The sequence below is a fragment of the Lissotriton helveticus genome, chromosome 3_1 (assembly GCF_964261635.1).
Source record: "Lissotriton helveticus chromosome 3_1, aLisHel1.1, whole genome shotgun sequence".
NCBI lineage: Eukaryota > Metazoa > Chordata > Amphibia > Caudata > Salamandridae > Lissotriton > Lissotriton helveticus.
The window spans coordinates 845,180,882-845,193,986 of record NC_136061.1 but is presented as its reverse complement, the minus strand read 5'-3'; the positions used below and the strand labels follow the sequence as shown (position 1 = coordinate 845,193,986).

The following is a 13,105-nucleotide window of genomic DNA, read 5'->3' as shown; positions in this document are numbered from 1 at the left end:
AGACAAAACCTTGGCTCAGAGGATGACTTTCAATGGATCGCAGCAACGTAGCTGCTCTGCTACTTAAGAAACCCTGACCCAGAATCAGGTCATCTACGAATGATTTAGCACTGGGTGCCTCACGAACATGCGGTGCACTAAGGGTGATGGAGGGGGCCCCCTTCCGTCCGCGCGCCGATCCTCAAGCGAGCGGCTCTACGCACCGGCCCCCCAAGAGAGGCCGGCTATCCCAGGCCAACCGAGGCTCAATGGCACTGCGGTATTGTTACGGTTTAGGGGGGATTCTGACTTAAAGGCATTCAGTCATAATCCCACAGATAGTAGCTTCGCCCCATTGGCTCCTCAGCCAAGCACACACACCAAATGTCTGAACCTGCGGATCCTCTCATACTGAGCAGGATTGCTATTGCAACAACACATCATCAGTAGGGTAAAATTAACCTGTCTCTGAACGGTCTAAACCCAGCTCACGTTATCTATTAGTGGGTGAACAATCCAACGCTTGGTGAATTCTGCTTCACAATGATAGGAATAGCCAACATCAAAGGATCAAAAAGCGACGTCGCTATGAACGTTTGGCAGCCACAGTTATCCCTGTGGTAACTTTTCTGACACCACCTGCTTGAAACCCAAAAACTCAGAAGGATGGTGAGGCTCCGCTTTCACGGTCTGTATTCATACTGAAAATCGAGATCAATTGAGCTTTTGCCCTTCTGCTCCATGGGAGATTTCTGTCCTCCCTGAGCTCTCCTTAGGACACCTGCGTTATCATTTGACAGGTGTACCGCCCCAGTCAAACTCCCCACCTGCCACTGTCCTCGAACGGGTCGTGCCTGAGCCAGAAGCGAGAGCCCCACGGGTCTCTCCCCCCGCCTCACCAGTTAAGTGAAAAAATGATCAGAGTAGTGGTATTTAACCGGCAACTCTTAGGGCCTCTCACTTATCCTACACCTCTCATGTCTCTTCACAGTGCCAGACTAGAGTCAAGCTCAACAGGCTTTTCTTTCTCCGCTGATTCTGCCAAGCCTGTTCCCTTGGCTGTGGTTCGCTAGATAGTAGGTAGGGACAGTGGGGTTCTCGTTTATCCATTCATGCACGTCCCTAATTACATGAAGAGGCATTTGGCTATTTCTGTACCACCTCGCGGTGGCTAATTCTGGGTTATTATTCTGCCCATCAGCGTCAAATCGGTTTTGCTTCCAACAATACAACATTCTTTCGCTCCAGAGTACAGCCACATTGAACGCTGTCCTCGCTGGAACTGGGATCACGTATAGGCCAGAGATAGTACACCTTGCAGTACTATTCCAACGATTTAAAATTGCCTACGAACAGTCCTGAGAAATTAAAGTATGATTAGCAGGACATCAATAATCAATGTGTGGGAATTGTGTATGTAATTATTCGAGACCCATTCATCATTCAAGACATTTCAATAATGATGATGTACACAGTTTTCCAAAATTGTTATAAGCACACATCTTTAAGAATGCATATCTACAAATTGTGCACATCTAACTAGAAAATGCACATCTATAAAATTCTGAAAAATTCACATCTATAAACTTCACATCTATACTAAATCTTGTGTCAACTATAAACTGATATGTAACTGTATAACCACATTTAAATATTAAAGGATCAACAGTTTAAAACAATATGCTTTATAAGGGTGACATCTTAAGAGAGTCATAGTTACTCCCGCCGTTTACCCGCGCTTCATTGAATTTCTTCACTTTGACATTCAGAGCACTGGGCAGAAATCACATCGTGGCAACACCCGCCTCGGGCCTTTGCGATGCTTTGTTTTAATTAAATAGTCGGATTCCCCTGGTCCGCACCAGTTCTAAGTCAGCTGCTTGGTGCCGGCTGAGGCAGAACGCCGGCCCGTGCCCCTGGAGAGGGGACACGGGGAGAGGCGACCACCGCAGGTGGGGCGATTCACAGGAAGGGCCTGGCTCGTGTCCAGAGTCGCCGCCGCCCCGAAAGGAGGCACCTCGTCCAGCCGCAGCGCGCACCCAGCCCCGCTTCACATCCCAGCCCAACCAACCCAGCCCTTGGAGCCAATCCTTATCCCGAAGTTACAGATCTGACTTGTCGACTTCCCTTACCTACATTGTTCCAACATGCCAGAGGCTGTTCCCCTTGGAGACCTGCTGCGGATATGGTTATGGCCCGGCACAAGATTTACTCCCCCAGGTTTAAAGGGCTAGCGAGAGCTCACCGGACGCCGCCGGAGCCGCAACGCTTTCCAAGGCTCGGACACCTCTCTTGGGGCGCACCCATTCCAGGGCGCCCTGCCCTTCACAAAGAAAAGAGAACTCTCCGCGGGGCTGATTCGGCAGGTGAGTTGTAACTCACTCCTTAGCGGATTCCAACTTCCATGGCCACCGTCCTGCTGTCTATATCAACCAACACATTTTCTGGGGTCTGATGAGCGTCGGCATCGGGCACCTTAACCCGGTGTTCGGTTCATCCCGCAGCGCCAATTCTGCTTACCAAAAGTGGCCCACTAGACACTTTCATTCCATGCCCGGCTCCACACCAGCGAGCCAGGCTTCTTACCCGTTTAAAGTTTGAGAATAGGTTGAGATCGTTTCAGCCCCAAGACACGTAATCATTTGCTTTACCAGATAAAACCAGGGGCTCCGAGCGCCAACTATCCTGAGGGAAACTTCGGAGGGAACCAGCTAGTAGATGGTTTGATTAGTCTTTCGCCCCTATACCCAGGTCGGACGACCGATTTGCACGTCCGGACCCCTACGGACCTCCACCAGAGTTTCCTCTGGCTTCGACCTGCCTAGGCATAGTTCACCATCTTTCGGGTCCTATAACGCACGCTCATGCTCCACCTCCCCGACGGAGCGGGCGAGGAGGGCCTGTGGTGCACCCGCCAGAGGAAGCAGGGCACGCGCCAATCCTCTTACTTAATCAACGTGAGCTTATGACCCACACTTACTGGGAATTCCTCGTACATGGGAAATAATTGCAATCCCCATCACAAACGGGGTTCAGAGGGTTACCCGCACCTGTCGGCGAAGGGTAGACGCACACTGAGCCGTTCAGTGTAGCTCTTGCAGCCTCGGACATCTAAGGGCATCACAGACCTGTTATTGCTCGATCTCGTGTGGCTGAACACCGCTTGTCCCTCTAAGAAGTTGGACGCGGACCGCTGGGGGTCGTGTAACTAGTTTGCATGGAGGAGTCTCGTTGGTTATCGAAATTAACCAGACAAATCGCTCCACCAACTAAGAATGGCTATGCACCACCACCCACAGAATCGAGAAAGAGCTATCAATCTGTCAATCCTTTCCATGTCCGGGCCGGGTGAGGTTTCCTGTGTTGAATCAAATTAAGCCACAGGCTCCACTCCTGGTAGTTCCCTTCTTTCAATTCCTTTGTTTCAGCTTTGCAATCATACTCCTCCAGAACCCAAAGACTTTGGTTTCCCGGAAGCTGCTCGGAGGGTCATGGGAATAACGCTGCCGGATCGCTAGTCTGCATAGTTTATGGTCGGATCTACAACGGTATTGGTTAGTCTTCGAACCTCCGACTTTCGTTCTAGATTAATGAAAACATTCTTGGCAAATGCTTTCGCTTTGGTTCATTTTACGCTGGTCCAAGAATTTCACCTCTAGCGGCACAACACGAATGCCCTCGGCTGTCCCATCTGATCGCCCCATTGGAAAGCATTGCAAGCAACCAGATGGCCGAGGGGGAAAAGGTGCGACCAGATGGCCGGGACCGAAAGGACGCCCGAGCCGAGTCTTTGCGGTAGGGCTCCTCCCGGCCCTTGCCGGGCTCGGGGGCTCCGCTTTCCAGGGGCTCGGGACCCCGGCGGGGCCTCAGGCACGGGGAGGACCACCGCAGCTCTCGGGCCCGGATGCAGACTGCCCAGGACCCATGGAGCCCATTCCGTGCACTTTGCCACGCCGTGGTTTGAAGGAAGGAGCCCACGGACGGAGGGGAGGTGTTGTCCGGGCATAGCCCATCTGGTCCCGGCAAAGAACAGCCCCTAGTAATCCGGAGAAAAGCGACCCCTCTTCTGGGAACCAGTGCACACCGAGTGATGGAGGGGACCCAGGGCGCGGAGGCGCCCGTCCTCCTGGAGCCCTGGCTGGGATCAGTGAGGCAAATGAGCCCTCATCAGGACTTCCAGCCCGGCCATCTGCTCGCCCCATTGGAAAGCATTGCGTGCGATCAGATGGCCGAGGGGGAAAAGGTGCGACCAGATGGCCGGGACAGAAAGGACGCCCATCTGCCCGCCCAAACCGAGCCTTTGCGGTAGGGCTCCCGCCTGCCCTTGCAGGGCTCCGGGGCTCTGCACCAGGGACCTTTGTCCTGGGTAGACGGACCCTTGGCAGGCCGCAGGACAGGGACTCTCAGGTCCCGCCCAAAACCCAGGCCCCGGGGCTGGTCCCTGCTTCTCAACCCAGCCAGGCCGGGGAGCTCAGGGAGCCTATCCGGGCACGAAGGACACTTGTTCCGGGCAGACAGATCCTCGGCTGGCTGCAGGACGTGGGCTCGTGTTCCACACATTTTTTCCATAATTCCGCATAGTTGTGCTATGCCAACTCTGCCCAGTCCTATTTAGAATAGGGGCTTTAAACTCCGCGCATTGCCCGCCCATGTTTTCAAGTGGCTCTTGTGACTGTCTTTTGTAAATGCTTCATTGTCTTTGATTACTTTGCTTACTAGTTCTTGCTTAGACCCTCCTTTTCTACTCTTGTAAACTGCCATAAGGACTGTCCCTATTACATGTGTTACTTGTTATGCTTTTTTTACAGTTCATGAGCACTCTTTTGTTAGTGACTTCATCAACATGTCTGCTGTTGCAGGCACAACAGCTACTCACTGCCCGAACCTCAATATGTTCTTGTAATTGTTTCATGTACAAGTCTCAAGTCAAACTTTATTCAGTCATTCCGACCATAAAATGTGCAAATACTTACAGTACAAAGTGGTAGAAATGTATATATTGCAATAAATCCTTAAGTTTGTTAGGACCGTAAAAGTGCAAATGCTTACAGTACCGAACTTCGGGTTTGATTACATGACAAATGATCATTGAATGCATTACAATAAATCATTATTCGGAGAAATAGCAGTCCTTGTTAAAGTACATTAAAGATCCTGCTGAAAATCACAATAAAAAAATTAGACCACAAGCGATATTAGAAAAGCATAATGTTGCTGGCAAGTTCTCGTTTAGCGACTGTAGGAGAGTGGAGAAGAGGAACTCTAAGGCACACCATGTCACTTCTTTAATGTGCGCCTGCTGATAATCCACATTTTTCCAAGAAACTTAGCTACTGCGCAGGCAGCAAATGTTTTTTAATCTGATTTTAAAATATGCAGCTCTTCCTGATGACATCATGTTCCCAGCAACCTACAAACTGGTGCCAACCATTTGCGTCTTGTACGTTGGGCAAACAAAAGAAATGCGTGCGATTGTCTCAATAGACTTGGGGCAAGCAGGGCAAAGTAGCTGCCCTGATAGGGGTCGTCTCCACACAGCTATAAAGGAGTTCACAGGAAGTGATCCAAGTCTAAATTGGATAATAAAGCTTTCTATCCTGTGGGATTGTGATGACTGCCAAATATTGCTTGTGTACACTTTGGGTTTTAAAGTGCATAAATTCAGTTGTTAGGCGACCACCGTGTAATTGTTACGTTAGTCTGAGCCACCAAGTTCCAAAATTGGGATTTAAGCAGCCTTTTACTTGGTAAAGAACATGGATCGTTTGTGTTCCATGAAGTCCCTAAACCTATTGTTGCGAATAGGGATCTAACTTTGGTAAGCCACCCAATTTTGTTAAAACCATAGAGTTTGCAAACTTCATCGGCCGCAGCTGCATAATATGAAAACTCAGGGGTTTGTTTCAGGCGCAGCCAAAGGAGAAAGGGGCGAAGTGGTGCCTTGTTAACAATGGATTGCCTACCCATACCCATCAAGCCTTAGAGGAAGAAGTGGAGTGCTTTGGGGAAGAGCAAAGGCATCTAAAAAATGTGTTCTCCATGGTTAAGAGACCCTATAATTTTTCGATCCCCCAGAGTTCGGCCCCATACAAAGCAGAGGCCATTACTTTATGGTCGTAAATCTGTAGTTCTGTAGTAGGGGATCTCTGTGTATAGTCATAATCTAGTGAATAGTCCCGTCCATGTGCGGGGACCCCGGAGCAATCAAAAATAATCTCTTATGCTGTCTTCTTTGCAGTCCTGCATAGACACTTAAGAGAAAATCAAAGACAAATAATGCAGCCTATAATTGCAAGGCTACACTGGCCAGTACTTAACGTGAAAAGGGAAGCCAAATCAAATCTAATTTTACACATATTGCCAAGTTTCACCCATAGAGAAAATTCCCTTCACCAGAATCCTTGAAATGATAGAGAGGAAGGGTTGGACAGACAAGCCCCCATAGGCTGCCATTATGTGTCTGGAAAAGGGATATCGTGCCTTTAAGGAACTCTCCAGAGATCCTCGGTATTCCAGGATGCACAGCCAAAGTCCTTTTACTACCAGTTCTTTTTTCCGGCTCCTGCTAGCAGGACCCTGGAGCATTGAGCTCTCCCTTTTTGGGTATTTCTTCAATTTTTGGCACTTTTCCAGTGTTTCGAGTGTTTCACTCTACATCTAGGGTCTTCCTCTTCCATTTGCTGTGTTTTTTAACCAGTTTTACTACCTCTTTTTTTCGAAAATGCCAGCTTTATTCGACAAGTGCCCTGAGTGTAGTCGGAAGAAGGCTAAATCTGACCCTCACAGAGTATGTATACTCTGTCTCCCTTCCACCCATGTCCCTGACTCCTGTGATATCTATCACTCTTTCTCCAGGAGGACCCTGCGTGACAGGGAGAAAATTCGTCTCCAAGGCCTGGAACAGAGGAGACATGAAGAACTAGGTGGGACTTCTGGGCATGGAGGGACTTAGTCATCGTCTTCTGCCCGTGCTTTGGCCTCTGGGGGGCTCCCCAGTCAACAAAAGGCCCAGAAAAGGCACAGATCCCGGTCGACGTCGATAGCTTCGACATCGAGAGGTATGACCACCATCTGCTCCCCGTCGACCCAGGGCTCTGGGTCCAAGTGGTGTCGCCGCTCGATGTCCAGGGGCAGGACGTCGAGACCTCGGACGAAGTCGACGTTGAGGACTTCACCGGCGTCGACACACCATCGACGTCGAGATGAGTCCAGGAAGCGACAACGTTCGCCGTCGAGGCTGTACCGGCGTTCGATGTCGACACGACGGTCGACGTCGAGAAGAGACAAGTCGACGTCGAAGAGGAGATATTAGACATTGAGGAGTGCATCGACGTCTAGAAGATCGGCGTCGAGAAGTAGGAAGTCGAAGAGGTCGACGTCGAGAAAGGCAAAATAGACGTCGAGGAGACGTTCAAGGACCAGGACAGTGTCCCCTGCCTCAGTGGTCAGTCTGTCGTCTTCATCTGCGAGCTCCTGGTCACGGCAGCGGCGCCGGCGCTTGGCCAAAAAGAGGTCTGCCTCCAGAACTTCTTCGAGGCCTGCTCAGAAGAAGAGGAGAGTGGTGAGGTCATCAGAATCGGAGTATTCACGAACCTACTCGCCTTCTAGGCCCAGGACGCCTACACCTCCACCGCTGCCTCCGAGGATGCCTCCTCCGCAGCTCCCTCCTCCTCCAGCAACGATTCCTCCTCCGCCTCCTCCTCTTCCTCCTCCTCCTCCTCTTCCTCCTCCTCCTCCTCCTCCTCATCCTCCACTTCCACCACCTCCTACACTGCCCCTGCCTCCTCTTCCACCGCCTCCCCGACCTCCACAACCTCGGCCTGGGGTTCCAGCTCCGACTCCTCCGCTTCCGCCTCCTCCTCCAAGACCGGCGGTTCCGGCGAAGCCCGGGAGATCTATATCAAGGTCTAGAGGAAGGGATCGCACTCGCAGTAGACACCGCTCCTCCACAAGGTCCCGTCATCACCATCGGAGGGACAGGTCGCGGTCCCGTTACACGGGCTCCTCGAGTGACCGGAGATATTCTCCAACATTATCGGATTCCCCTCCTACGAGCGTGTTACCTGTGGACGACATTGTGACATTTCAGGAGGTGCTGCTGAGGGGAGCAGCAAAGTTAGGGATCACATTGACGGTACCCACACCATCTACCTCTGTGATCTTTGAGACTTTGCACAAACGGCATCTCTCTTGCCCTTGGTGCCAGGACTGGAGGAACCGGCCATGGAGCTGTTTCTGCTACTGCTCCGTCTTCTACGGTGCCTCCGGACAAGAAGAGCCATCAGATGGACTCAGCTGGATGGAAGGTTTGCGGTATGGCTGCCACATCAATGAAAGCGGCGAGTGCCTCAACGCTCTTGGGTCGCTATGACCGCGCTTTGTGGGAGTCTCTGCAACAGTTTATTGAGCTCCTCCCGAGGGATAGGAGGGAAGACGTCCAGGAGATATTGAACGAGGGCATGATGGTCTCCAATCAAGTCATCAGCTCTGCAGCGGACGCCTCTTCCTGGCTGCTCATGGTTATTGCCATGGCATTAATTTAAGACGCCATTCCTGGTTGCGCCTTACCTCTCACAAACCGGAGGCGCAGCAGAGAGTTGCAAATTTGCCGTCCTCTGTATCGACGCTCTTCGGGACGCATGCGGATGAGGAGGTAGCCTGCATGAAGGCAGAAGTAGAGACGTTTAAGGCCGTTGGTTTGGAGAAACCAAAGGAACAACGGAAGTCCTTCCGTCCGTTCCAGAGGAGGTATGGTTCCCAGAAGCCACGACAAGGTCTTCAAGCTGGCCAGCAGCAACAACAACAGCAGCAGTACCAGCAGCAGCCTTTCCAGAAGCGTCAGAGGGGCAGAGGCGGCCAGCAGTCCTCGGCGAACAAGGGCCCGGCTGGGTGTAAGCCCTGAGGTGCTACTTCCCCCTCGTCCGTTACCCGTTCCGGTGAGGTGAAGCATACAAAATTACCTGGCAGAATGGAGAAAAATTACTCCGGACAAGTGGGTGCTGAATATTGTTTGCAATGGATACAGTCTTCGTTTTGTCAGCCCTCCTCCAGCAATTCCACCGGTTCGCTCGCAGTTCCAGCTGCGCGAGCTCCAAACGCAGGCCGATACCCTGGTAAGAAAAAGGGTGATAGAAGACATCCCTCTGTCTCAAAGGTGAAAGGGTCTTTACTCACGGTTCTTCCTGGTGCGCAAGAAGGACAAGAACGAGTTCAGGCCCATTCTGGATTTGCGACAAGCAAACAAATGGATTCGCACGGAGAAGTTTCGCAAGCTGTCTTTGCACCAGATTTATCCTCCGCTGCAAAGAGAAGACTGGCTTTGCGCAATAGATCTACAGGATGTGTACTTCCATGTGCCCATTGCACGGAAACACCGGATGTTCCTGCGCTTTCTAGTCAGCACCAATCACTATCAGTACACCGTACTACCGTTTGGACTGAAGTCTGCACCCAGGACTTTTTCAAAGTGCATGGCGGTGGTCGCAGCGCACCTGAGAAAGAACAAGGTGTTTGTCTACCCGTACCTGGACGACTGGTTGATCAAAGCCTCCACCTTCCAGGAAGCGCAATTGCACTTCAACAGGACGGCCTTTCTGTTGAACCAACTGGGGTTGCACATAAACATGTCCAAGTCTGTTCCGACTCCTGTCCAGTGCCTACAGTACTTGGGACCCTCCATCGATACTCTTTCAGCAAGCGTGTCTCCTTTGGAGGAATGACGCTTATCGATCCTTCGGAAGGCTCAGGCTCTCATAGCTGTTCCACCTACGACAGTGAGGACGGTGTCTTCTCTACTGGGGTAGAGGGCCTCTTGCATCTTCTTCATGCCACACTCACGCCTCCACATAAGGCCGCTGCAGGATTGTCTGGAGGATCAGTGGGACCAGAAGCAGGGGAGCTGGGACAGCAGGATCCGGCTGTCCCTTCACGCTCAACAGTCCCTGAGACGGTGGTGCTCAGCAGAGAATCTCCTCAAAGGGGTTCCATTCCACAAGGACATTCCCATTCAGACTATCGTCACGGATGCTTCTAACCATGGCTGGGGAGCGCATTCAGACCATCTACAGATCCAGGGAACGTGGTCCCCGGCGGAATCCGCGTATCGCATCAATTTCCTGGAACTCAGAGCTGTTCACTTGGCACTGAAGGCCTTTTATCCATCCTTCCAGACCAACTCCTTGCTTGTACAGACAGACAATACGACCACAATGTATTACCTCAACAAGCAGGGGGGCTCGAGATCACACACACTGTCACAAGAGGCGCAGGCAATCTGGCACTGGCTGTTAGCCAGAGGACTGACGATAGCGGCTACCCATCTGCCAGGTGTGCAGAATGCTCCGGCGGACGCACTCAGCAGGCTGGTGCAAGAAAACCATGAGTGGGTTCTAAACGACGAGGTGCTAGGAAACATCTTCGACAGGTGGGGCACTCCAGGCATAGATCTGTTCGCCACCGCCGAAAACAGAAAATGCCGAGACTTCGCCTCCAGGTATTACCAACCAGTGACTCTGGGGAACGCGCTATGGATCAGCTGGTCGAACAGCTTTCTGTATGCTTTTCAACCCATTCCCCTGATTCCGGCGGTACTCATCAAGCTGTCTCAGTCCAGAGCACGGATGATCCTCATTGCTCCGGAGCGGCCCCGACAGTGGTGGTTCACGGACCTGCTTCACCGGTCTCTCCCACCCCACCTGCGGCTGCTGTGTTGGCCGGACCTTCTCACAAAGTTCGGGGGCAGATGGTGCACCCCAACCTCTCATCGTTGAGTTTAGCGGCATGGCTCCTGAGATAGTGCAATATGGACACCTGAATCTTTCTAATGATTGCATGGACATATTGAAGGAGGCTAAGCGACCTTCCACAAGGACTTCCTATGCCTACAAGTGGAAGAGGTTCTGCATCTGGTGCACGTCCAAGAACTATGATCCAACGACCTGCAAGGAAGATGTCATACTTACATACCTCTTGCATTTGGCTCAATCTGGCCTTAATTTTCATTCTATTAAGGTTCACCTAGCAGCGTTGACTGCGTATAGGAAATGCCCTTCACAAACATCCTTCTTCCAGATTCCTGTGATTAAAGATTTTTTGGAAGGATTGAAGAAAGTGTTTCCTCCTGTTTGGCGTCCTTCGCCTTCATGGGAGCTGAATGTGGTGCTGTCCAGGTTGATGAAGGAACCTTTTGAACCTATTCATAAGGCTTCACTGCAGCACTTATCATGGAAGGCGGCTTTCCTCGTGGCCATTACTTCGGCCCGCAGGGTGAGTAAAATTCAGGCATTGTCTTGCCAAGAACCTTATATTATTTTTCATGCTGCTAAGGTTGTGATGCGTACTCACCCTAAGTTCCTTCCTAAGGCGATTTCTGATTTCCATGTCAATCAGACTATAATTTTACCTACTTTTTAGGTTTTGCCTACGCAATGCGTACGAAGTACGCATGCGCTAGCAAAATCTAATGATATCTCTATGTGGGGTCGGGTATCCGCCCCCTCCTCCCATTGGCTAGCTCCATAAATGGAGGCTAGCCATTGGTAGAGGGCTCTGTCTGTCAATCCCAGACCAGATTCGGGGGCGTTCCCGAGAATTTTTCCCTTTTGGCTACGTCACGCGACGTCAGCCGAAAGCCGGGAACGCCCCCGAATCTGGTCCGGCATTGCCGGCACCTGCCTCTGCCTTCCTGCTCGGGACGATTGCACAAAAGTCGCTCGATAGCCCCTCCCTCCCGCTCCGTGGCAGCCCGTTTCCCTCCCTCTCCTCAGGCCGGCCAGCCGAAAGAAGCAGCCGTCCGCCTCCAGCCAGGGCCGCGCTGGGATTGGCCCAGCCGGCCGAGCCTCCACCACGTCATCGGGAGGAGGAGTGGAGAGCAGGAAGCAAGAGATCTGCCGGAAGATGTCCAGGTGAGTGCTTTGTTTTTTGTTTATTGCTTTGTCCGTGTCTGTTCCCGCCCCCCTCCCCCTCCCGCTGTCAGTGTGTGGCCGTTCCCGACCCCCCTCCCGCTCTCCGTGCCTTTCCGCCCCCCCCTCCGTTTACCTCGTGCATATTGAAACAGGGTTGTTAGCCAGGTTGTGTCACCGAAACTTATTTGCTACAATGAGCGCTGCACGGAGAACCCACAAAGGGTTAATTAACCCCCCCCCCTCCCGCTATCCGTGCGCCGTTCCCGCCCCCCTCAGGGCGGCCTCACCACCCGGCAGTTTTTCGTCTTCATTTCAATATTCTAAAAAAAAATGTAAATCGCCGCAGTGTGGCTTTTTTTTATTTTTTGTAAAGTTAAATTAGAAAGCGCTTTAAGTGACTCAATTAGCATGGAAAACACCCTAATGCTTAGTGTGGGAATAGCTTTCGCGGAAGGAAGCCTCGTGTGCCCTTCGCAGCTCGCACAAGGTTCCCGGGCAGGCAGGGGGGCTGGGTGGGCGCAGGCAGGGGGGCTGGGTGGGCGCAGCGCCTAGGGCCGCTTTTCACCGTCTCGGCTCTGCCGCTGCGCTTCCACGCGCCGGGAAAACGAGCTGTGGAGCCTAGACCTGCTTTTAAGGCTTTAATTATTTATTAGGCGCTAGAAGAGTCAGCGATGCAAAGGAAGCGCAGTACAACAATAGTAGCCGGCCGTGTTTTGAGACCCCCCTGTACGAGTAGTGGAAGGGACATAGCGCCAATGCGTTAATGTGTGTACACTTTCTGTAGCGTGCTGCTTGTTGGAACCATTATTAGACAAAGCGTGGTGAAATCACCCTTTAAATAAGCAATCTCTGCCTTTTAGTGGTTTGAGGCTGGGGTGCTAGGGCGGTGGAGTGTTGTGGCACCGGGAGATTTATTTCCGCCTTCTGTTTGAGGAATTTTAGGGCCATTATTACTAATAACATCCTTAACTCGTCGGGGCGCTATAGACTTTGTGAAGTCACAAACGGTTGAAAGGCGAGCCTTTTGCTTATGGGAGGTAATATTGGTTGCTCGTGGCCTACCTAGTCCTGGACATGTTGGTGGGTGGAGGGAGGTTGGGTTACAGTGTGAAAGATCTGTGCTCCTCAGCTTGCATTCCCTTATCCCGGAGAGGTCTTCTCGCAGTGCCATAAAAGAGGGAAGTTTAGAGGTACCTTTCTTGATGGCACCGCCGGCGCTACTT

The 13,105-nt window shown here is 51.8% G+C and overlaps 1 protein-coding gene and 1 pseudogene across 4 annotated transcripts in view; one reads left to right on the top strand and one right to left on the bottom strand.

The window, feature by feature from the left end:
• The window catches only part of KIAA0319L (KIAA0319 like), a 907,721-nt gene that overhangs the window by 374,742 nt on the left and 519,874 nt on the right, over nt 1–13,105 (top strand). The gene's annotated exons all lie outside the window — the stretch shown is intronic.
• LOC144825561 (28S ribosomal RNA) lies at nt 5–2,124 on the bottom strand (annotated as a pseudogene).